The sequence below is a fragment of the Cupressus sempervirens genome, chromosome 2 (genome assembly GCF_028749045.1).
Source record: "Cupressus sempervirens isolate cs-2001-9-10 chromosome 2, ASM2874904v1, whole genome shotgun sequence".
NCBI lineage: Eukaryota > Viridiplantae > Streptophyta > Pinopsida > Cupressales > Cupressaceae > Cupressus > Cupressus sempervirens.
Window position 1 is genome coordinate 500,589,082 of NC_143119.1, and position 25,792 is coordinate 500,614,873.

Below are 25,792 nucleotides of genomic sequence, written 5' to 3' on the forward strand. Positions count from 1 at the left end.
ACCATAAGCATGCCATCCATAGCTAGGGCAACATCTACATCAAGTTCATCCTTTGTTGATATCATAACCTTAAATATAGGAAAAATTAATAGCATTTAATACAAGTTAAGATCTGGTATTAAACATCATTTATTAGTTTTTAAAATGCAAGGTTGCAATAGTTTAAATATTAAATTGAAATACATGCTAGAAACCAAAAATAAGCAACAGAATTCACCAAAGTTGCAGCACAAGAGCACCATTGTTTAGCTTGCATTAAAATGTGACTCTAACAAATAAGATATTTTAATTTTTTAAAGATTTTTACTTAAGCTAGATGAAAATGTAACTTACAACATGATCAGGGATGCCTGGCACTCCGTCTAGAATTTTGATGCAAGACTTGGTCTCCTCACTGATGTAGGAACATCTTGGGTGTAAGGGCAATCTTGCATCACACAAAAATATTTTATTTTCAGTCTTTTCTATTTTAATAAGGACTAATAGATAGGGTGGTTACTATTATGGGAACTTGCTATTTTTAGTAATTTTGTCATACAACCTCAAAATGTTCTCATTTTCTACAAGAAGGTTCATTTTAGAGATACAAGCCTACCATAAAAATCTCATTGTTCTAGCTTAATTATCAGAGAAGTTATTGTAGATTTTCGATGGAAAATTTTGTAGAAAAATCTTTAAACTCACCATTGGAGGCCTTAGAGTGCTCGGATGAGGTCTAAAAATGCAACTGAAGGGCATTATTGTCATTTCGAGCCTATAGATTAGGAGCTATCATTTCCAAAAAAGTGGTTATAATAGTCAATCGAAGCAACGGTTCATGAATTATCACCTTCAGAAGTTGGGATACTAAAATTTCTAAAATAATTTGTCAAAGATGTATTTGGCCAACTCTATGTGTATTGTTAGGGTCTGTCAGCCCTAGATATTAAGTTTGAGCATCTAGAACCTTCCCAGGTGGCATAAAACTACCTATTTAAGAAAAGCCCGAGCATTGTCTAGGGGAGCACTGGGTGATAAGTTCACAGCATTGTTTTGTAGGTTACTATAATGAAGGCACCCATTTGTGTTAGCATATTGTAATTGAGAATTTTTTAATTCCACATTTGCGGCAATAATAAGAAGCCCATATTTTGTTCTCGCATTTGTTGTTATTTCTTTGTTTTTGTTATGAGTTTATGGTATTAAGGGGAGTCCCTTGCATCACTCACACATTTTCTTCACAAACTCTCCTTTGCAACCAATTATCCCACCAACCTTCTAACTAGTTATAAGCAATCAAAATACACTTTCTCTAGGCTTGCCAAGCCATCTTTTATCCATACCAATTCCAACTGTTGTCTCCTCATCTCGTCCTCTTTTTTGACTAGGAGTGATATTTCTAAGTTCTTGCATAGATTCTAGTGTTGTTGACATTTTCCAATTGTTGCAATTAAACCCATCCAAGTATCAACACAGAGAGCTTCACACTTCACCATAGAAATTTAAAATTGTTGATCTATTTCTCTCAGCCTGGGATCAATGCAAACTATCATGTTAGATAAGTGGGTAGTCATTAGCAATTTTCTCTATCTGAAGACTCTGTCTAATTAAAAAATATTTAAAATAGAGTCCAAAGCTCCATACAATTGTATGTGTCCACAACAGAAAACAAATGGTATCTCTTGACAAATAAAAAAAATAAAGTCAAGCCAAAAATATTTCAATTTTCAATACAATAATAAAAATTATCCAAAATAATTATCACATATATTGACAATACAAACAGATGGTCAAAATTATTAACTATAGTTTCCTTCCAATTAGCTCTTATTTGAGGCGTGTTTTAGGGTGTCCAAACTAATTTTAAATCAATCAGATATGAAAAAAGATACACAGTAGAGTTTGAACATCTAACATCTACATTCTATGACTGAGCATTATGACATCAAAATTTGAGGTTTCAGGAAAAACAAAGGGTTTCCTGAGGAATTTACTTTGAGCTAATAAAACTCATAGAACAAATGCTAAACCATACTCTTGTATGTAGACACATTTTCAAGAAATGATATAGACTAATCGCAAAAGGAAAGGATGCCATGTTTGACCTGGGAAGCTACCTCTAATCACACAGTGGGATTCAATATCACAATACAACAATCAATTAAATATCAAAATCACAATACTATTAACTTTTGTTCACCCAGTGAAGTTGTACTTGCCCACATGCAAACATCAATGTGTTCTGCAAGCCATTTTGAGTAGAAGACTCCCACATTAATATCTAAAACATTTACTCAATTTACAAAAAATTATAGACAATTTTCCAATGAGCTCATAGTGAATAAAACCCAATAAAGCTTTCACAGTGCAACTGTAAATAGAATTTCATTAAACAATATTCCTCATGACTCTAAGAAACTAACACCTCCAATGACAAAAATGATTGAATCCACACACAAAAAAGAAGGTAACCGCCACACTTAACATCATATTCATAAAATGATAGAAGCTCCTAGCAACACAAGGCCTCCACTAAATGATTAATGATTAAGGTACCAAGATTAAGCTAGCTCATGCATTCATGTAATTAAAGATGGCTTCCAGGAAAAGTTGTTTACCATTGTATTCTAGACAATTTACCACCAAGCACACACTGAATAAAACCCAATATGGCTTTCACAATGCAAAGACCCCAAATAGAATTTCATTAAAAATATTTGTCACTACTATGAAGTTAATGTATTATTTATGCTTTCACATGCAAACAAGGCAATCCATAAGCTGAAAGTCTGGAGTTAATGCTTCTCCTAATTTCACAATTTCCATTAGAAAAAAAAAGTTCAGTGAAAATAAATTGAAACGAAAATAATCGGACAAATTTAAACTAGTTCAGGAAGACAACATAGACACCACATGTTAGACATTGGACATCTACTATTAGATTCGTACAAGCCATTGCACTTTCCTCAATCTCAAATATGGCATACTACAAGTGAAGATGCCAACATTGCAAATTTCAAAAGCAACTACCTATTTTATCACCACTTTGAAAGGGGGAATCAATTCTTTTACAAGAACATGAAATGAAGAAATAGGCAAATATAAAAATTAAATATAAAAAAAAGATGACATGGTACAGACTTTGAACCAATAATGAAGTTAAAATGTTAGGAACATGTAAATGTTGAAAAATATTCAATATCCTAAACATCCTAATAATATTTAACTTTGTAATGGAACCTACGAAAGCAAAGGAATCATACCATACAAGAGAAAAAGTACATCCTACCTATGGATACACTATATTATTCCTAAAGATATTGCAAAATTTCAAGAATTTTAGCAGTCTTGTTGCATTGACATCAACTTGGGTAATGTGAAAATCAGTCTAAATAAGCACCCAAGCCATCTCAACTGCATTCAACATTCAGAACCTTCTCAAGGTTCCCTACAAAAGAGCATAAATAGTCAATGTACTTGCATCTCCATCTAATATCAATAGCTGCTATAGTGAGAACCATAACCCCCAGTAGAATGTCTAGAACTTGGATCATATCCTCCAGTTGGGGCCGAGTGACCAGCACTTGGACCATAACTTCTAGCAGTGCCAGAATGACCAGTACTTGGACCATAACCTCCAGTTGGGCCAGAATGTGTAGTACTTGGACCATAACCTCCCAATAATACCTACACTTGGACCATAACCTCTAGTGGAATGGCCACCATGCCAAATATTTTGCCATGGGGAAGTGTACATAGAGCTTTGACTGGGATAAGAATTATATCATGTATCAACTATGTTATATGCATCTATAGGTGGCCCTGAAGCCTCTGCCATGAAGTTCTGAGACAAGTATTACATAAACATTTTTAGAACTACTTTGTAACCCATATGCAAAAACAAATTTTAAGAGTCATTAAAAAATCTTACAACATTTGTAGTAAAAGTTAAAAGTCTAATAAATAAAGTTGTATGCATGACTTATAACATCTTTAAAAAATGACAGTTCCAATCCATACATGGATCAATGAGTTTGACTCAAGAACTACACAATTGAATCTTGATAGCAATATCACAATTTGACTTATTGAGAAAATATCTCATACTTATCAACTGATGAACATAAGGGGCTTTTTGGTGATTGGTTCATAAGGCACAACACTTGCTGTAGGTTTTGCAAATGGGTTTGCAAGCATAGTGGTTTTAACCATAGAGGAAACTCCATAGTATGCATGGTCAAGCTAGAGTAGTACTGGGATGGGTGACCTCCCAAGAAATCTTGATGCTCCACCTCTATGAGCATCACCTAGACCCAATGGGTGCTAAGAGTTCCATTCATTCTCATGAGAGATAGGTTAGGTGTGAACTGCAAACCACTACTCATGAAACATGGGTCAATGAATTTGAATCAAACTACATAGTTGAATCCTAATAGCAATATAACAATACCAAATTTGCTAATGGGAGGATATCCAAGGGGATGACCCTATGAGATAAATTTAAAAAATCACTTGAAATATTGCATCTGAGGTATTCATGTTGTTCATGTATGATTATTTAGTGGTTTCTCTTTTCGATGTGGTTATTGTGCTTATCTTGGACATGCAACTCACTTACCCAATAAGGGACACATGCATGTTGTAATTGTTGGTGATGTTTTTATGTGGCTCTAATAAAGCTTTGCTGGTATGAAAAGTAATACTAGTTTAATGTCCATAATCAGGGGATTGCATTTTGTATATATGAAAAAATGTGTCTGAAATAAGGCATGCCTATGTCCCTACATGCTCTTTATTCAAATGTTTCTTACATGTAATAACATTGGGATTATTATCTTGTGTTGTCCATTTTATCTATCATGGCATCAAGAATTTTACAACTACACTTTATTAAATTGTCTACATGAACTAAAATTTTCATTGAATGTATTCATTCAAGATGGTTTGTTTCTCAATAAAGTGAAGCCAAACATATGAATAATGAATATTTTTTGTTGCCAAAGATGTTTATTATATATTTATAGATCATACTATCAAAAGATGAACTTTATTGATTCATGATGTAATCTAAAGTCTGAATTCCTAGAAGAAAGTTGTAAAATGTGGAAAAGAATAGACTTGTTTTGCAGTTGAACATTTTGTACTTCAAAGGAAATCCAAAAGATAGAGTCATGATTAGACTTGGACCTGAACCGGTCATGCAAGTACAATTAAGGTGTTTTAAATACATAATTATTTTAAATTAAAATTTATTTCATCAATAGTAGATCCCTACTTTAGGAGTGCATATGCACCTTTAATGAAGTTCATTTTCATGGTTGCTTCGATTGTGCACTCTAGCAAAAATGCCTAATATAAAAGAGTTGTGACCACTATGGAGTTGATAATCTTGGGAATCTCTAGTTAAATCATGAAGATATTGAAGACATGTGGTCAACATTTTTGGTGACTGCTGACCTTGTGACAACATTGAAATATAAGAGGGAAGTAAAATTAAGATGTTCTTTGGAGCTAAAAGTGACTAAGTTGATGGAGATCGAAATGATATTTACTCATGACTCCTCATCAATTCAACCACATTACTCATGGTTGCACAATGAAATTTTTGGGAGTGCCTTACAACATGGAGCTATCAGTGTGGGAAAATTTTATGAGCTACCTGTTAAAGTCATAGGCCATCTAAATGAACTTGACTATTATAAAGTAGGAAAAATATGCAGTATGAAAAATTTTGAAGTAGATGCTACCAAGGGATTTGTAGCAGTTCCAATTTGGGAGAATTTGACAAATATATATATTCTTTTATAGAGAAATATGGAGAGAAGGAACTGGAATTCAAGAAAATATTCAAGTAGTTAGAAGAACACTTGGAAGAGATGAAGACAAAAATAAGGAAGTTGCTTAAATTGAGGCATGTTACTTTTGACAATAGTTAGTCTAGGGATAAATGTTTATCTACAAGCACCAGGTTGTCAAGAACTACATAGGAACTCAGTACACTGAAGGGCTTTCAATATGTTTATCAAATGAGAATCAACTACCAGATCCTAGTTCCAAGAGGTTTAACAAATTAAAATATTTTTGTAAGATTAGGACAATTGAATTAGGCATAGCATTTGGAAATTAGGACATTTCTATAGCTTTTTATTTTTATCTTTTTGCCCATGGAAGAAGCTTCAGCTATAGCTTGTTCTACATTGTATGAAATTTTGTAGTTTTGGTCTTTTGTCTAAATATAAAACAGATGACATTTAGTAGAAAACTATGTAACACTAACGTATGATTCCTGAAAATAATATTTATAAGGATCTCAATTATGGATACTAAATAGGTATTTTCATATTGTAAAATAGAGAATTGCTCTCTTCAATGTGTCTAGCTTGTTGATTGAACCTATTAGAGGGAGTGATAAAGTTTCCAGACAAGGATGATGAGAACCCTTTCCACTTAGCATACCATGTATCTTTTAAATGATTGGTGATTTTATTTCTAATTCTTAAAGCTAATAAAAGTTATGATAAATGCCATAGTGTACTTCACACAAGAATGATGCTAAGGGCCACATGTGAAAGCATATGTTTCTTCTTCACAATTATGATTTCTCTTATGACATCTTTTTTAGTAACTTCATCATCTAATATGGGCTCTTTCATTTTAATGATCTCATCATCTTAAACTACTGAATCAAAATTCCCCAAGTTTTTTGTTATGGCTAGTAAATCTTTTTGCTCTCTCTATGCCCTTAATGGATTCAACTAAAAGAGAAGGATTAAAATAAATATAGATTATACAAACAAACTCAATTATAATAAGTATGCTACAAATATGAGGTCATGTAGCACTACAAAATTGTCATATCCATGCAAATGCAGATGGCTACTAGTACACATACCCACACTGACAAAAGTTAAATCATCGGGGATAATGAGGAAACTTCAAGAAAACATAGCTGATATTAGTTAGTATCATTTAGTACAAGCCACAAAATTTTGCAATATAGATATGTTACTTCTAGCATTCTTTGAAATTCCTAAGCATGCAGATAATAGAATCCATTCCAAAAGAAGTAAACTTTATATCTAGAATTAAAAAATTCAATGTGGATATTGTGTTTCAGAATGATAAAAATATACTAGTAAATTTTAAATCTGAGAATGTGCAATACTCTAAAATATCACAAAATGAACATTGAGAAACATCTAAAAGTGAACACAAATTATAATCTTGGTAGAGCCATAAATGTACTAAAGATGCTAAAGAAAAGATAACACATGGTTCATATCAGCAAACATTAAAACATAGAGGTGAAACTAAGAAAAGAATAATGGCTATCATAAGAAACATTTACATTGTTTTTATAGGCCTATCCACCATTAGCATAAAAACTTAGCTATTACTACCTTGATTGCCATCAATGTATATATATATATATACATATGTATATATGTATGTATATATATATACATATATATATGTATGTATATATATATACATATATAAATGTATATATATGTATAAATATATATACATATATATATGTATATATATGTATAAATATATATACATACATATATATATGTATATATATATGTATATATGCATACATATATATATATATATATGTATATATGTATGTATATATACATACATATATATACATATATATATATATAAGAATATATATATATATATACATACATATATATATATATGTATATATATGTATGTATATATACATATATATATATATGCATATATATGTATGTATATATATTCTAGTGCAGTGGAAACCCAATAATGCACTTGAGAAACAACACACATAACCATGCCTATAGATAGTGTCATGGAAAGATAAAATGCATATTTGTGAGAAAAGGGGTTACATCTCCACCCACTATCTTTTGATCTTGATGATGTTAAAAAATCCTATGGCAAGTAGCTACCACCTCCAATATGTTGTCCAATTCACCCAAAAACTGCTCCAACTACTCCCTAACATCCAACAATGTGGTCAAGAACATGGATGCAATGCTTATGCTAACCCTATATTTATGGTCTACTTTCAAGAAAGGTTTTCCGAAAACCCTATATATGTAAAGTATGGTCCTATATTTATTCAATGGGGATGCATTCTTGGTCCACAAACTAGTGTCCCTGCCTCCATGCCATTTCTGGGATGGTCCTCAAACTAGTGTCCCCCCTTTTCCCCAAAACCTCATATCTCAAAATGACCCCAAAATAATAAAAAAATGTTAGGAAATGTGTGTGATATGTTTGGCCATTTCCAAGGAGGACAAGGAGATCTGAGACATGCCTTGACCAAACTTAGCTGGTAAAGGATTTTTGTCCATTATAAAGTATTGGAGGCTCTGTAAGCTAACCAAAGAAGGTGGAAACCTACCAGTAAAATTTTTGTTTCTGATGGAACTAAACTCCATGTTTTTTAGGTTTCCTAAAGCTATACAAATGTGTCTTGTGATAAAATTGGAGCTCAAATCTAGCTTCTGCAACATTTACAAACTCCCAATCAATGGAGAAATTAGGCCTCATAGATTGTTGTAGCTCTAATCAAGGCCCTTCAAGACTCATAAGCTCCATATCTTCCTTGGAATGGGTCTCCCTAATGAATTATAGTTCATGTCCAAATGTAGAAGAGCACTAAGTTTCCCCAAATCCTATGGAATGATACCTTGACAACTATTCTAAGATAGAATGAGAATGTGTAGTTCTTTTAAGTTACCTAATTCACAAGGGATTTAGTCTCTAAGATTTAGTAACTTGGTATGTAATTTTTAGTCTCTCTCCTTCACTTCTTTTAGAAGTGCAAATGCACATTTACAACTACCTTTTATATTTGGTGGTATATTCCTAAGCATGATCACCACAAGGACTCATTGCCAACTTGATAGATTTAACATGCTATGGAAGGAGTTTTGGTTAGTAGATCGACTTCTCCAGTGACACTTGCTAGTAACAACCATCCTCACCTAAGAGCATAAGGTTTGAAAATAAAATAGATCATTGTCCTACATAAACAGATTGTAATTGCCACTAATAAATCTCTTCCTAAAACAACTGGATATATAGAAGAGATCTACAACTACTTAGAAAATCACAACACATTACGTCTACAATAAATTATTGCTATTACAAGGCCGGTTGGTATGGTTATCATGTACTGGTTATTTGTATTTCTATTATGATAAGTTTTATAAAAGAAGACTATACTTATAGATAACTATGTGAATAATGGCTTAAAACTAATCCACAATATGTTAGTTCAAAAACATGGAAATTTATTTAGAAACAAATACTAACAAAAGAAATAACTGCTGATTTTCTTCTGCAGTCTATAGAAACTACATGCCACTGAAATTTCTATATCTACTTAGTGACAAAACCTACTCTGGATAATTATCAGAACAATACATGCAGTATATATTTAATATACTATATTCTTTTCAGTGACATTATTCTTCTACTATAGAATTTTGCAATCATGAAGCTTTCAACATTCTAAAGTGAACATGTCCTTAAGATTCATAATTGAGTCCTCCAATAATGAGAACTGTAGATAGAAAGGTTATTATTTAACATTATTATCAAACATGGAAGCTTTAATAGTAAATATTGCACAATTTATTTCAATATTAATGAAGACTAGCACTCAATACATGATCATAAAGCCCATATGATTTTCAATCACTATTCATATTTGATTATGCTCCTTTCCAACATTATTGGAGTTTCCTATACAAACTCAGTGACTCAATCTATTTTTACCTGCAAGCCCAAGTCTTCTGCAGAAAATGACAACCCCACACATTATCATCCCTCTAACTGGCACCTTGATGACTTCCTTAAAATTCCCATTGATTTCTCATTCATATTTTTACTATATGCTTCAATTAGGGTGTGGTTGTCATGGACATTATTTCTTTATCATTACTTTGTTATATCAAAATGATGATTGATAGCTCATCATCTTGCAAGACATTCAATTGGATGATATCCCAACCAAGCTGATATCTAGCATAAAATATGATCTACCTAGTTTCTCAGGTTTCCTAAAACTAGAGATGATGTTGTGTTTGATTACACTTGGTCATTATTTTTATTTATTAATAATGCTCCCATACTCTTGATGCTATTCATTTCCTATGGCTTCGATAACTACTTAGTTGCATGTATATTGGCACTGTGGCAAAAATGTTGAAATTATTCATGATCAACTGAAGACATCAGTAGGCCTGTGTTAATATATTCACTTGTCAAACTGCAAGGTAGTATTGATGGTGTCATAAGAAGATAACCAACACATACAGTCGAATGATAAGATCCTTCATAAAAGTTCCTACAGATCCTACCAATGAGGAGCCCATCACTATGAGTCCTTACAAGTTCAAGCATATAATTGCAAAAACAATACTCAAATTTCTCATGGTGAGGGCAACCCCTTAAAGCATAGACTTCTCTATATTGACAAATGCTCTCTGGTAATCAAATAACAATTTTGAAATTATTATGCTCCTTAGGTCTGTATATATTGTATTTTGTTAATACACATGATGTTATTCAAATGTATATACTTCCTTGGCAAGTTCTTCAAGTATCAGATTTATGTAGTTACATTATCCATTTATATCTTGTGTGTTGCTCACTACTAATATTTATCATTCTGAATATATTCCTCTATTATAAGAACATTCTTTTTTGCATCTTGGAACTTTTTTATGATATGTTTGATAATAGGCAACTCTGTATAGGGTTGTAGTGTATATATGTACATATGTATATAAACCAACTTTATGATACGATAATGCTATAGAAGGGTTTTCATAGTGACTAAAAACTCTTTTTCTCAAGACCATTTTCAAAATCATTAGGAAAATGACACAATTAATCTCAAGAATCTTAGTTTGAGAACACACATTCTTAGGCAAATTTGGCTTTGAAACATCAATCACAAGATTATCACCTTACACATCATCTTATACTAAAGGAACTGATATATAATGATACTCTTCAAAACACTCATGGAGGCTTTAGATTTTGAAAATAAAAGGTTCCACACTTATATTTCTCTTTATGTTTATAGAGGTCTTTCTTATATCTAATTTTGTTGTCAAGATATAAAATTTGATATAGTGTTAGTATTGTAGATATCATTATGCACTATACTGTTCAAACTTTTAAATCCATCTTCAAACAATATTCACGTTATAATGTACACAATATAAATGTCACCTTTTCCCTGTTGATGGGTTAATGGATAAAATTAATATTCAAAAGAATAGTTTATGGTCTTACCCCTACTTCTGGATACTTAAACTTGAATTTCAACAATCCTTGGAGAGGTATCCAAGCCTTGCAAGAGTATAACTAGCATAAAAGTTTCTAAGTGATAATGACAGAAGTACTAAAAATAAGATCTCCCAAGTAGACTATAAGAAGCTCTTCAAACACTTGTAAAATGAATCACTGCACTCTAAATTTCTGACCACTCTTATATTTTAGGGTGTTTATTCATTGTGAAAACCAATAACATTTTATATAAAATGATAGCAAAGATTGCATTAAACTAAATAGTACAATCTCAAAGAAGTAATAACATATTGGGAAAAAATTAGAATTGATTATACTTCATACCAAGTCTGATGAAAATATTAGCAAACTATAATGTCACAAGGAGAATGCATTTCTTTTGTCATCGACAAAGTCCGATTCGATAACTTACATACCAGAATCAATTGTATTCTTGTGTGTACTCTTCATGATGCCATAAGCAGCTCAATATAAGAAGGGAAAGTTTTTGACTTAGTTGATGGAGATTAGGATGCCAATCTCTATAAACCATCAGCATCTGCACTGAACACCTCCAAGGAAGCCATCTAGAGAATAAATGGTAGCTCTAAAAGTTTGAAACCCTCTATTATAACAAGCTAATAAGATGTCAAAGATGTCACTAAAATTTTCCACTAAAAATTGATAGGAGATGGAGAACTGTGATTATCAATCTTTGGTTCTTCCTCAAACCCTAGTCATCCCACATATAAGGAAATTCATATAAGTTTTGTGTCCGGTCTCATTTCATCCCTTGAACAAAAGGGCATCACAAACCTGACCACTTCTAATTCCTCCTCTGCATATGATTCTCTCTTGCGCTTTTCTCTACAAAACCTGAGGTTTATTGAACCAGGAGTCCACAAGTTGTATGCATTGATTATGCCATAGAAGAGACAAAAAACCTACAAATTTCCATGATACCCTACGTAGGAATGAAATAACATATCACACGAATATAGAAGATTAAATTTTGACATACTTTTTTACCAATACTAAGAAAAACTTTATGACCAATACTAAGGAGAAATTTTGACCAATACTTTATGACCTGAGTTGGTCAAAATTTTGACCAATGCGGGGATGGAAACCCAAAAATAAAAGAAATCATACCTTTGGTTGAAAATTTTGGTAGAAAAACAAGTGCAAATGTACTAGTGTATGGTAGCAGTTGTGGATGCTTACAAAGTCTTCAAGAATAAATTGGTTAGACCTTGATTCATAGATCTCGATGTCTTAATATCCTAGTGATTTTGTATATTCTACACACTTTGGATAAAGTTGGCTTACAATCATATTATTGGGATTAAAGATAGAGTAATTGAGAGGGGGGGTGAATTAGTTACTTACAAAAATTAATCCACAGATCCCTTAGATGTCTTAAAGATCTAGTTACTACTGATACTTAGTAAACAAATGTTGTAACTTGATAAATTAAACTATTACTTATCTTCAAGCATTCATGCATGTAATTGAAAACAAAAATGAACACAAGAGACACAAGATTTAATGTGGAAACCCAATAGGGGAAAAACCACCAAGTAACTAGTAACCAATTTTTCACTCTTCTGAAGTGAGCCCTCTTAGGAGCCAACCCTATTAAAGGTTAGAATACACACTGTTAGGTGTGACCCTATTAGAGGATTTAATCACCCTATTAGGAGTGGCCTTGCTAGAGATCTTTAGAACAATTCAACTAAACTGTCACCTTGTTAGAGAATTTACAAAATGGCTATTAAACCAACTCTGTTAAGAGATTTGAAATCACTATTATAATGGTTAAAAAGCAACATTGAATTGACCTAAACAAGATGCAACTGAATTTACTGACTACAGGTCCCTATTCAACATCATTAGATCCTCCTCGATCAAGTATAGATTTTCTACTCCTCAATGATCTCTGATCATCCTTCAAATTTGCTTCCACAATAATCAGTCTTCAAACAAATTAATTCCACACACACTTCCACTTCACACATAGAATTCGCAACTTGACCTCTTAATTATACCATTCAAATTGTCAAGTTGGCCCATTTACATGTTAAATTTATCAATAAACCATACATTAGTTGGCTACAAATATTACTCTAAACAAATAAATGTTATTACATAAAATAATGAAATCATTTACTGGCCGACCCTGCTCGGTAAATACTGCTTCCAAAAATTTCCTAAGTTAACCTTCTTGAGTCGATTAACATTGCAATATCCATAAAATCCTTTGGCTGCCAAGTTTACTCAGTAAGAACTAAATTCCTTCATGAGAGCTTGGTAAGAACTACTTCTGCCACATTTCCTTTGATGACCGAGTGAGATCGGTAAGAATTGTTTCTGCCACATTTCCTTTGATGATCAAGTTAGCTCTGTAAGAACTGTTTACTCGGTAGATACTGCAAGTTTTCTTCACTAACCCCCTGGGCTCAGTAGATTCTATCCTTTTGCCTCACTGACCATCTGAGCTCAATAGAAATTGTCCTTTGCCTTGCTGACCTTCTGAGCTTGGTAGACTCTATCATTTTCCTTGCTGACCTTCTAAGCTCGATAGACTCTATCCTTTGCCTTACTGACCTTCTGAGCTCGGTAGACTCTATCTGATGACTGAGATGACATTTGTGTGACATCAAAGACAACACACAATTGAATAATTGTATCCAACAATCTCCCTCTTTGGCATTGATGGAAACACAACATGTCATAGTAGAATGAAATTTGAAAACAAGTCTTTTACTAATAGAATACTTCACTTTCTTCTTCAAATATAGAAAACTCCCTCTTTCATAATAATCTCTCCCTCTTACACAAATTCTTATTATTTTGCAAATTTCAAAAAGATATGACAATATACTCTACCTCTTTGACAACACATCCCAAAGAAAACTCAAAACAAGTGAATAGCATTGTACCTGATGTACTGATTCATATGCAATGTCTTCATTGGTTTGCTACATCAACTGATAGATCTTCAATTCTATTTCTATTGATGCATCACTAGAACTGTATTTTAGTGAGCTTTAGATAGGGGAATGGCCCCTAAGTTACCTCTTAGATACAAGAATGCATCCTTAGGTAAAGGCTTTGTGAATATGTCAGCAATTTTTTCCTTGGTATGGACATATTCCAATCCTATTTCCTTTTCTTGCACCAATTCTCTAACAAAGTGATACTTTATGGAAATATGCTTGATTTTTGAATGCATCACTGGATTCTTGGAGATGTTAATTGCACTTGTGTTATCACAAAACATAACAACAGGTGCTTTGATTTCTTGCTTCATACCTTCCAATAATTGTTTGAACCACACAATGTTTGAGCAGTTTACTGCTGCTGCAACATATTCAGCCTCTTCTGTGGATTGAGATGTACAATTCTACTTTTTGCTTGTCCAAGAAACCAACCTTTTTCCAAGAAAGAAAGCTCCTCCACTTGTGCTCTTTTTGTCATCAACATTTCCTGCCCAATCTGCATCAGTGAACACCTTTAAATCCAAATTTCCTCCAAGTTTATAACATAATCCATATTCTTCAGTTCCTTTTAAGTATCTTATGATTATTTTGATTGCCATCATGTGATTTTCTTTTGGTTTTGCTAAGAATCTTGCTACAATTCCTACTGCAAGGGCAATGTCTAGTCTTGTGTGCACTACATATTGCAACTTTCCAAACATAGATCTATACAATGTCTGATCCACTTCCTTTGATTCGTCATCCTTGGTAAGTTTTAATCTAGTACACATAGGAGTCCCAACTAGTTTGCAGTCTTCCATACCAAACTTTTTTAGTATCTCCTTGATGTATTTAGATTGAGTGGTGTAGATTCCATTCTTACTCTATTGAATATGAAGACCAACAAAGAATTCGATTTCACCAGACATTGACATTTCAAATTACTTAGGGCCCATTTGGTTGCAAGCGTAGGAATTGAGAATTAGAATAGAAAATTTGAATGAGAATGGAGAATGAAGAATAGGAATAGAAAAATGAAATCTAATCTTGTTTATCCTTTGTTTGGTTATGCAATCTTAAATTTGAATAGGGTTAATTTACAATCGGCATCATTTGAAAATATTTTTGAAGATGCAATCGGTGCCATTGGAAAATCACTGAAATATTTGAAAATATTGAAAACAAAGTTCTAGCGCTCACCCCAGGTCAAAGCAGATTTGAAAATTTAATCAAATTTGAAAAAGTTAAAATGAATGCAAGAATAGCAATTCTAATTGCAGGTATTTTTTGGAATGGACAAAAGCTCATTTTGGAGCTAAAATGAGAATACGTATTCCTATTCCCTATTCCTATTCCATGCACCAAACAAAGAATACAAATCATATTCTAATTTCCTATTCCTATTCTGGTTGTATTCCAGCAACCAAACGGGCCTTTATTCATTTGTTCTAAAAATTATTTGCAAAGATCATCATTTCCTGTGAACAAAGTATCATCTACAAATATTTATGCCAAAACAATCTTGTTATCTAGTCCTTCCTTTATGTACAAACTACTATTGTCATTAGTTCTTTGAAAACCAATCTGAATAAGATAATTATGCAATCTTTCATACCATGCTCTAGGGGCTTGTTTCAAACCATATAATGCTTTATGCAATTTGCAGACCATGTCCTTCTTGTCTAGATCAACAAAACCTTCAAGCTGTTTAATGTAAACCTCTTCATCCAATATGCCATTGAGAAATGCTGACTTGACATCCATCTGATAAAATTTGAATCCTTTGAATGTAGCATATGCAAGTAAGGTTCTAACACCTTCCAATCTTGCAACTAGAGCAAAAGTCCCTCCATAGTCTACACTTTCTTCTTGAGAGTATCTTTTGCATACCAGTCTAGCTTTGTTCCTTGATACCTTACCATCTTCATTTAGTTTGTTTCTGAATACCCACTTTGTTCCAATCACATTTTTGTCTTTGGGTCTCGGTACAAGAGTCCATGTTTTTTTTTTCTCTATCTGTTCTATCTCTTCATTCATAGCTTCAATCCAACTTTCATTGTCTAGTGCATCTTTGACATTTCTAGGTTCAAAATTAGCAAGTAAACAAGTGTCTTTCAACTTACTTCTTATCATTGTTCCTTCTGATTTATCTCCAATGACCTGATCTGGTGCATGATGCTTTTTGACATACTTGGCTAACACGGGCTCCTTGCCTTTTGAATGACTTGCATTGTTATCCTTCTGTGTCTCAACTTCTGGTTCTGATTCTAGTTGCTTGGGCTCGATAGATGCTAACTCAGTAGCTTCTATTTGCAACTTGGGTTCTTGCAGCTTGGTAGGTACTGACTCGATTTGAACTTCTTATGCCTCGGTTAATGAAGACTCCAGAGTTTAGGATTCCTGATTAATAGGTATACTTAGCATTGTATCAGGTTCCATGTAAACAAATCTTCTGTAGTCTTTAGGTTCCTTTTTGCTTTCTTCTTCTATTCTTTTTACAAACTCATCAACTTTCACATGTGCACTTTCTATGACTTTGTGAGTAGATAAGTTCAAACATCTATATGCTTTTCTTTTGCAAGAGTATCCAAAAAATATAATTTCATCACTTTTTACATCAAATTTACCTTTTCTAGATTCTTTCAAAATGTAACATTTGCATCAAATACTTTTAGATAACTTACATTGGGTTTGTAGCCATACCACAACTCATAGGGTGTTTTCAATGAGTCCTTTTTCAGCTGTACTTAGTTCAAGGTATGAACTACAGTGTTGATAGGTTCCTTCTAGTGTTTGATAGCAATGTCTTTCTTAATCATTAAGGTTCTTGAAAAATCCATGATCGATTTGTTCCTTCTTTCTGCTATTCCATTTTGTTCAGGAGCTCCAGGTGTTGAAACTTGTCTTTTGATTCCCCTTTCAATGCAAAAGTTATTGAACTCATGTAAAATGAATTCACCACCTCTGTCAGACCTTAAGCATTTCAGTCTTTTTCCTATTTCCTTTTCTACTCTAGCCAAATACCATTTGAACTTTTCAAATTCTTATGATTTCGCTCTTAGGTACATGACAATCATCATTCTTGAATAATCATCAACAAATAGAATGAAGAATTTTTCACCAGTATAACTTTCAATGCCAATAAGTCCACACAAATCAATATGCACAATTTCTAGAACTTCTTCAGTCTGATAGTTCTTGCTTTTAAAACTAGTCTTTCCCATTTTACCAATTTGACAATTCTTGCATAGACCAACCTCAGGCTTCTTTATGTTAGGAATACCTCTTACTTTCTTGAATTTACTGATCTTTATCAAGTTGTCAAAGTTTACATGACATAACCTCTTATGCCATAACCAACTTTCTTTAATTTGAGCAGTGAAACATGAACATTCACCAAGTTCAAGATAAAATAAGTTACCTTTTGTTTGAGTGCCTGATCCAATCAGCTTTCCTTTTCCATTCAGCAATCTTGCTTTTCCATGCATAAATTCTACTTTGAATCCATTATTGAGTAGTTTTTCCACACTCAACAAATTATGCTTTAGTCCTTATACCAAATATGCATTATCACATACAAGTTCCTTGGTTAGTGAGATTCTTCCTTTTCCTCTTATACAACAAGGTTCATTGTTACCAAATCTTACACTGCCACCATCATAATCTTCAAAGTATTCAAACTTAGTTTTATCACTGGTCATGTGATGAGATCAACCACTATTTATGATCCATGTATCATTTCTGCTCATATGAGAAATGAGCATGATTTCTTCATCATTATCAAACTCGTCTTTCACAATAATGTAGACAATTTCTTCTTCTTCTTCATCATCAGAATCATTATAATCTTTAGCCATGAAACATGTTTTCTTACCTTTATCCTTGAATGATTTGAAGTCTTTCTTTCCATTGTACTTTTGACCTTTCTTCTCATCTTTGTTCTACTTATTTGGGCACCTAGCTGCAATATGTCCAATTTCTTCACAAGAAAAGAAAATTAGAGGAACCTTACCTTTGTATTTCCCTTTGCCTCTTGAATATTTTCTTGCTAGTAGAGCTTCAACCACCTCAAGATCACTATCTAAACTTTGTTCTGATTCTTCATCACTGTATGATTGTGGATCTTTCATCTTTTTCCCTTTTTCTTTGAGTGAAAGCTTGGCTTCAAATGCTAATTCAATGTTCTTGATAGCTGGAACATAATTGTCATAGTTGTCTAGCTCAAATGCAGTCAATCTTCTAACTATGGCCTCTAAATTTATTTTATGATTTGCCTCACATCTTCTTTCTTGAATTGTAGAGACTTTGATTGCATAAATGGGAACTAGAGTTCTAAGAACTTTACTTATAATTGTTTCATCATTGATATCTCCTCCAAATGCTTTGATTGCACTAACACATGCTTTAACTCTTTCAACATACTTTGTAATGTTTTTATCCTCTCTCATCCTCATTTGATCAAATTTTCCTCTCAAACTTTTTGCTTTGGCTCTTCTCACATTATCATCTCCTCCATAGATCTCTTTCAACTTGTTCCACATTTCAAAGGCATTTTTGAAATTCATGATGTAATCAAATTCTTCATAACTCAGAGCAAATGCTATATCTATAATCATATTGTTGTGAGTCTTATTTTCAGCAATATCATTGATAGATAATGTACCAGAAGGTTCTTCATATTTTTTATCGAGGTACTTTAGCCCTATATCACCAATAGAAGCTAGATGAATCCTCATCAATCCTTGCCATGTTGAGAAGTTTCCCCTATTAAGTCTTGGAATTTTCCTTTTGTAAGACATCCTGATATTTAGCTTAGATCCTTGAAATCTTTTCCTCTAAGCACCAAAAGTTCTGATACCAATTGTTGGGATTAAAGATAGAGTAACTAAGAGAGGGGTGAATTAGTTATTAACAAAAATTAATCCATAGATCCCTTAGATGTCTAAAAGATCTAGTTACTACTGATACTCGATAAAAAAATGTTGTAACTCAGTAAACTAAACTATTACTTATCTTCAAACATTCATGCATGTAACTGAAAACAAAAATGAACACAAGAGACACAAGATTTAATGTGGAAACCCAATATGGAAAAAACCACCAAGTAACTAGTCACCAATTTTTCACTCTTCTGAAGTGAGCCCTATTAGAAGCCAACCCTATTAAAGGTTACAATACACACTGTTAGGTGTGACCCTGTTAGAAGATTTAATCACTCTATTAGGAGTGGCCTTGCTAGAGGTCTTTAGAAAAATTCAATTGAACTGTCACCTTGTTAGAGGATTTACAAAATGGATGTTAAACCAACTCTATTAAGAGATTTGAAATCACTGCTACAATGGTTAAAAAGAAACAATGAATTGACCTGAATAAAATGCAACTAAATTTGCTAACTACAGGTCTCTATTCAGCATCATTAGATCCTCCTTGATCAAGTATAGCTTTGTTGCTCCTCAATGATCTCTAATCATCCTTCAAATTTGCTTCCACAATAATCAGTCTTCATATCACATTAATTCAGATTGTCAATTCAGCCCATTTACATGTTACATTTACCAATAAACCATACATCAATCGGCTACAAATATTACTCTAAACAAATAAACATTATTTCATAAAATAATGAAATCCTTTACTGGCTAACCCTACTCAGTAAATATTGCTTCCACAAATTTCTCAAGTTAACCTTCTTGACTCGGTTAACATTGCAATATCCATAAAATCCTTTGGCTGCTGAGTTTACTCGGTAAGAACTGAATTCCTTCATGAGAGCTCGATAAGAATTGCTTCTACCACATTTCCTTTGATGATCGAGTGAGATCGGTAAGAATTGTTTCTACCACATTTCCTTTGATGGCCGAGTTAGCTCAGTATGAACCGTTTACTCAGTAGATATTGCAAGTTTTATTCACTAACCCCATGGGCTTGGTAGATTCTGTCATTTTGCCTCACTAACCATCTGATCTTGGTAGACATTGTCCTTTGCCTTGTTGACCTTCTAAGCTCAGTAGACTCTATCATTTGCCTTGCTGACCTTCTAAGCTCGGTAGACTCTATCCTTTGCCTTGCTAACCTTCTGAGCTTGGTAGACTCTATCTGATGACTGATATGACATTTGTGTGACATCAAAGACAACACACAATTGAACAATTGTATCCAACACATATGTCTAAGTAGTTTCCATTTATAGTTTAATTTAAATAGGAAGGTTAATTAACCTCAACATAAATACATAATTGAGAGGTTGTTATTAATCTCGTTAGAGGTAGTTACTATAGAAGTTGATAAAAATACAACTTCAAAAATCATGGAAATAATAGATACAAGAAAATGCATGTTATAAAGGAAGATGAAGAAAAGGAGAAAAGATTGTTCTCAAAAAAATAATATATTCATGAGTGAAAATGAGAAGTGTTCTCATAAATGAGAAATTAGTTCTCAAGATATAAAATACAAGAGAGATCATCTAGCCTCTAAGAAGGATGAGGTGATAAGGGAATCCTTTTCATCAACTCCTAAAGGGGTAAGGGGACCATGCAATCCTATCATGGATTTCGTAAAGAGATAAGGGGATGATGTAATCCTATCATGGATTCCCTAAAGAGATAAATACATTGAATAAATGAAAACATTTATTAAATGTCAACTATGCATAAAGGTGAAATCTTAAGAGAGGATAAATGACATGGTGCAAGGCAGGAGAATCCCCAAAGGAGATGTCCTAGCCCCCAGCAAATAACCACACAATGGAAGAAATAGGATCCTATACCAAATGCAACTCTTTATTCATAAAATAGTTGATTACATGCAATGTGTTGGGTTGTAAGGCCTTCCAGTTACGGCTAAATACAAAGAAAGTAATAGTTTTGCAAGATCCTCAAGATCCAAAAAAAACCCCTTAGCTAGTCCAGAACCACACTCTGGTAGAAACCTCCAAGGAAGGTCTAAACGTGTGCTTGCAAGTCACTAAAAAATCTCTTTTTTTTCCAAAGACACAGCTACAAGATCCTCTCAAACTTTACTCCTCTAGTTCCACATCTTCTTCTCCAAGCTAGATGATTATCACCTAAGACTCCACAAGGCCCCCAGCCTACTTATACCCAACTAAGCCACAAGTTGGCCTAGTCAAATTATATTAATTAAATGCACCCACATTAGTTATACCCATCAAGCCACAAGCTGACTTATAACAAAAAATAAATGTATACATCCAAACTAAATGCCAATGCCATCTCACACTAGAAATCGAGCATAGATAGCTCGAGAAAAGTTGGAACTAAGACATGACCGAGCATCATAAAACCACTATCGAGTATCAACAAATCCACCAAGCATAACCAAGCTCACATAAGCATTGTCAAGCTCTAGTATGTGTCAATTCCTCTAGCAACCAAGCCCCCTTATTGATTGAGCTACTCGATCAAAACTACAACCAAGCATCACCGAGTTCCCATAAGCATCATCGAGTACCTTTAGCAACTAAGTAACACTCTGAGTACTCTCCAAAGAAACTACCAAGCATTCCTCCAAGAATTCTAAAGTAGTCACCAAGAAAACCCATGATGCTCTCGCATCAATAAAAGACAACTTTAATAAAGTAATTAAAGCTAAGCTTTTTACTCTAACACCCCCTCTTGAGATGGGTGAAAATGAAGAAGGAAAATTGGGTCCTGACAACATGGCATAATTAGGTATCCAATCACAACTAAATCTTTGTAATGTGGAGAATTAAAAAAATCACATGGGAAAAATTCTACTCCAAAAGGTGATGAATAAACATGTTGTAAAATATGAAACTAAGCAAGGCCTCACTAAGATTCCCCAAGGATAGTTGCACCCTAAGCATGGTGTGCAACTCATAGTACAATGACACAAAAGATTTAGTGAAGATATCAACAACCTACTCTTTTGTAGGAATGTACTCTAAGATGCGAACATTATCCTAGATTAACTGTCAGATGAAGTGCTTTTGGTTCTCAATATGCTTAGTATATTGATGCTCTATTGGGTTGCAAGAAATTTGAATGACATTCTAATTGTCACACAAAATCATAGTGGGACTATCAAGAGGAAATCAAAACTTAGCCATCAGTTGTTTGAGCTACAAGATCCCTTAACTAGCTAACATTGTTTCTTGGTACTCAACTTTTTTAAATGATAATGCAATAGCATACTGCTTCTTGCAGGACCATGTGATAGGAAGAGATCCAAGATAGAAAATAAAGCCAAAAAAAGACTTTATATCTACAACCTCACATATCCAATCTAAGTCAGTGAAGCCAACAATGTGTGGAGATCTTGTAGTATAATGAATGTCAAACTATGTATTGCCCCAAATGTACCTCAAAATACATTTGGTTTCGTCCAAATGGCCCTCATGAGGATTATGGGAAAATGAGAAACAAGACCGACTACAAAGGAAAGACTAGGATGAGTGTGTGTTAGGTACAAAAAATGCCAACTATTTGCATGCATATAGTGGGATCCACATTAATAGTGCAAGTGGTGCACAAGACAACATCTAACTGAACTGGTGTGGGTGCATTCTTGAAATCAAGAATGTTGAAGAACTAGATCATATCAAGAGCATATTTATGTTGAGATATGGAAATGCCATCCAAACTCTAAGTAATGTGTAGGCCCAAAAAATAATGCAGAAGTCTTAGATCTATCATCTTAAGTTGCTCCATCAAATCTCTTTGAACTCTTTAAATCATGGACGATGATCTACATATAACGATGATATCATCAACATAGAGAAAAAGTATCACAATATCAACCCCCTTGACATTTAAGGTATACTATATGACTAGAATGACAATATGTAAAATGTTGAGAAAGAAATAATGAGTCCATATTCTCATACGAAGCTCGAGGGGGTTGTTTGAGACAATATAATAAATTTCAAAGCTACAAAACAAAGAAGAGTCTTTCACAAATCTCTAAGCATGCTCCATATAGATCTCATCTTGAACATCTTCATGCAAGAATGCACTCTTCACATCCATCTAATAGACTAGCCATCCCTATGAAGCTACAAATGAAAGACCAAAGAAAATTGAATTCATCTTGGTGATATGAGAAAAGGTCTCAAAGTAATCAATACCTTCAACCTAAGGGAATCCATTCATAACAAGACATGCCTTATACTTATTAATAGATCCATTTATAGAATACTTAGTATAGTACACCCACTTTCTATCAAAAATGTTTAGAATAACTGGGGGGGGGGGGGGGCGGAGGAGGGTGAATCAATTACTCAAGGTCTATATGTACCACTTTAACAATTAAACATTCATCACTTCATTGTTCTTCTTATTATGTTGTTGCTCAGTCACTACTGTAAAATTGTCATAAACATAACATGCATTGCATAATGAAAACATTATCAAATGTAAACATTCATCACAATTTGACACTAGGATTTTACATGGAAACCCAATTTGGGAAAAACCACCAACGTGTCACTCTTTTTCACTCTTTCTAAGTGAGCTTTAATAGGAGCCAATCTTTTTAAATGTTATAATACACACTATCAGATGTGACCTGGTTAGAGGATTTAATCACCCTATTATGAGTTGCCTTGTAAGAGGACTTTGATCATTCCATTTAGAATGTCACCTAGTTAAAGGATTTACACAGGTTGTTAAGTCTTCAAATAATTGTTAGGTCAACCTCTATTAAAAGGATTTCAATACAAACTATTTACAATGATAAGAAAAAAAAAAATAGGTTTGATCTGTTTGATTACAACTCACTTTTGCTAGTTTAGATCTCTATTCAGTTCTTATGTTGGTTCACTAATAAGCCTTTCACTATCATCGGGCACTCTTCAAGCAATCAGTATACTCTCCTTATCAACACTTAGCCTTCTACTCTAATTTTCTTATCAACAACAACATCATATATGCAAGCTTTCTCCTTTAGCTTCACATTCACACACTTGTGTGCTTCTAATCAACCTCACTTTGTATGTATCTCTTCACATACAAACTCACTCATACACACTGATGCAACAAAAAATCTAAGGGTACCCCTACTAGAGGTAATTTGGATCCCTACAAATAACCACATAAAAACAAGATACACAATCTCAACTATTTATTCATACAACAATTGTTTACATAAAATGTGCCCTGGTATAAGGCCTTTCAATTTACGACCAAATACAATAGAAATTACAAAAAAAATAGTTCTACAAGATCCTTTAGGACTCAACTCAACACTAGCTAGTCTAGATCCACTCTACGGTAGAAACCTCCAAGGAAGATCTCAACTTGTGTTTGCAAGTGCACCAAGAAATCTCCTTATTTCCCAAGCTTGACCTACTAGCGCTTCTCAAACTTTAAGATCTAGGTATAAATTGCCTCACATTCAGCAATCTATCCACACACTTAGCAGAACTTCACTCACTTAGCTACTCGATCTTCTCCATGTTATATCCCACAATCCATAATAACTCAAGTGTCCACAAGACCCCCTACTTATACCCAAATAAGCCACAGGTCAGCTTAGTATGTTACAAATTAATTAAACCCTTTCATTAAATGCACATTTAATCCACAATTCATATTACAATAGAAATTAAATACATACAACCAAATTAAATGCCAAGGTCAACTAACACTAGAAGCTAAACACAGACAACTCAGGCAAAGTCAAAATCAAGACATGACCGAGCATCAAAAAACCACTTCCAAGTATTAGTGACTCCTCTAAGTATAATCGAGCCCCTTCATTTGTTGAGCTACTTGGTCAACATAACAATTAAACCATGTAGTATAAGCCAAGCTCCCCAATGTATGTCGAGTTCTACTCCTTTGGTGACTAAGTCCCTTCATTGACCAATCTACTCAGTCAATAATGCAACCAAGCATCACTGAGCTCCTAATTCATACTGAGTTCCTTTGATGAGAAAACACCTCCAAGATCATTGAGTGCCTCTTCTTTGATCGAGTGACACTCCAAGTACTCTCCAAAGCAACTACCGAGCATTCCTCCAAGAAATCCAAAGTAGTCACTGAGAAAACCCATGATGCTCTTGCATTAGTCTCCCCAGGTAAATAGAGAAGTGTGTCCCACACTTTAATGCTCAAAGAAATTTTTGCAACCATCTTCATCTTCACCAAAGGCTTCCACTCCAATAGGGACAAGAAAACCAAACTGCATATCATCCAGATCTTCTTCAACCATCCTAACATTAGAAGCATATGAATCACCACTAACCAATCAACATGGAACTTATCAAATCCATCCATATTAGCAATAAATGCATCCAACTCCACATCCCTAATGAAACAATGTAGATCCAAGACCAAATCCACATCAACAGCAATATGTAACTCCTCAGCAACATATGTCAAACTCTCAATTGCAAAAATATCATTGCTCACAACAAGATGCTCTACAATTTTGATGTTAGACAACACTAATAGATCATGAAAACCAATCTCCACCCCAGCATCAACAAGGTTAGGAATATCCTCAGTAATAGCCTCAAGTTACTTTGTAGGTTCTACATAAAATTC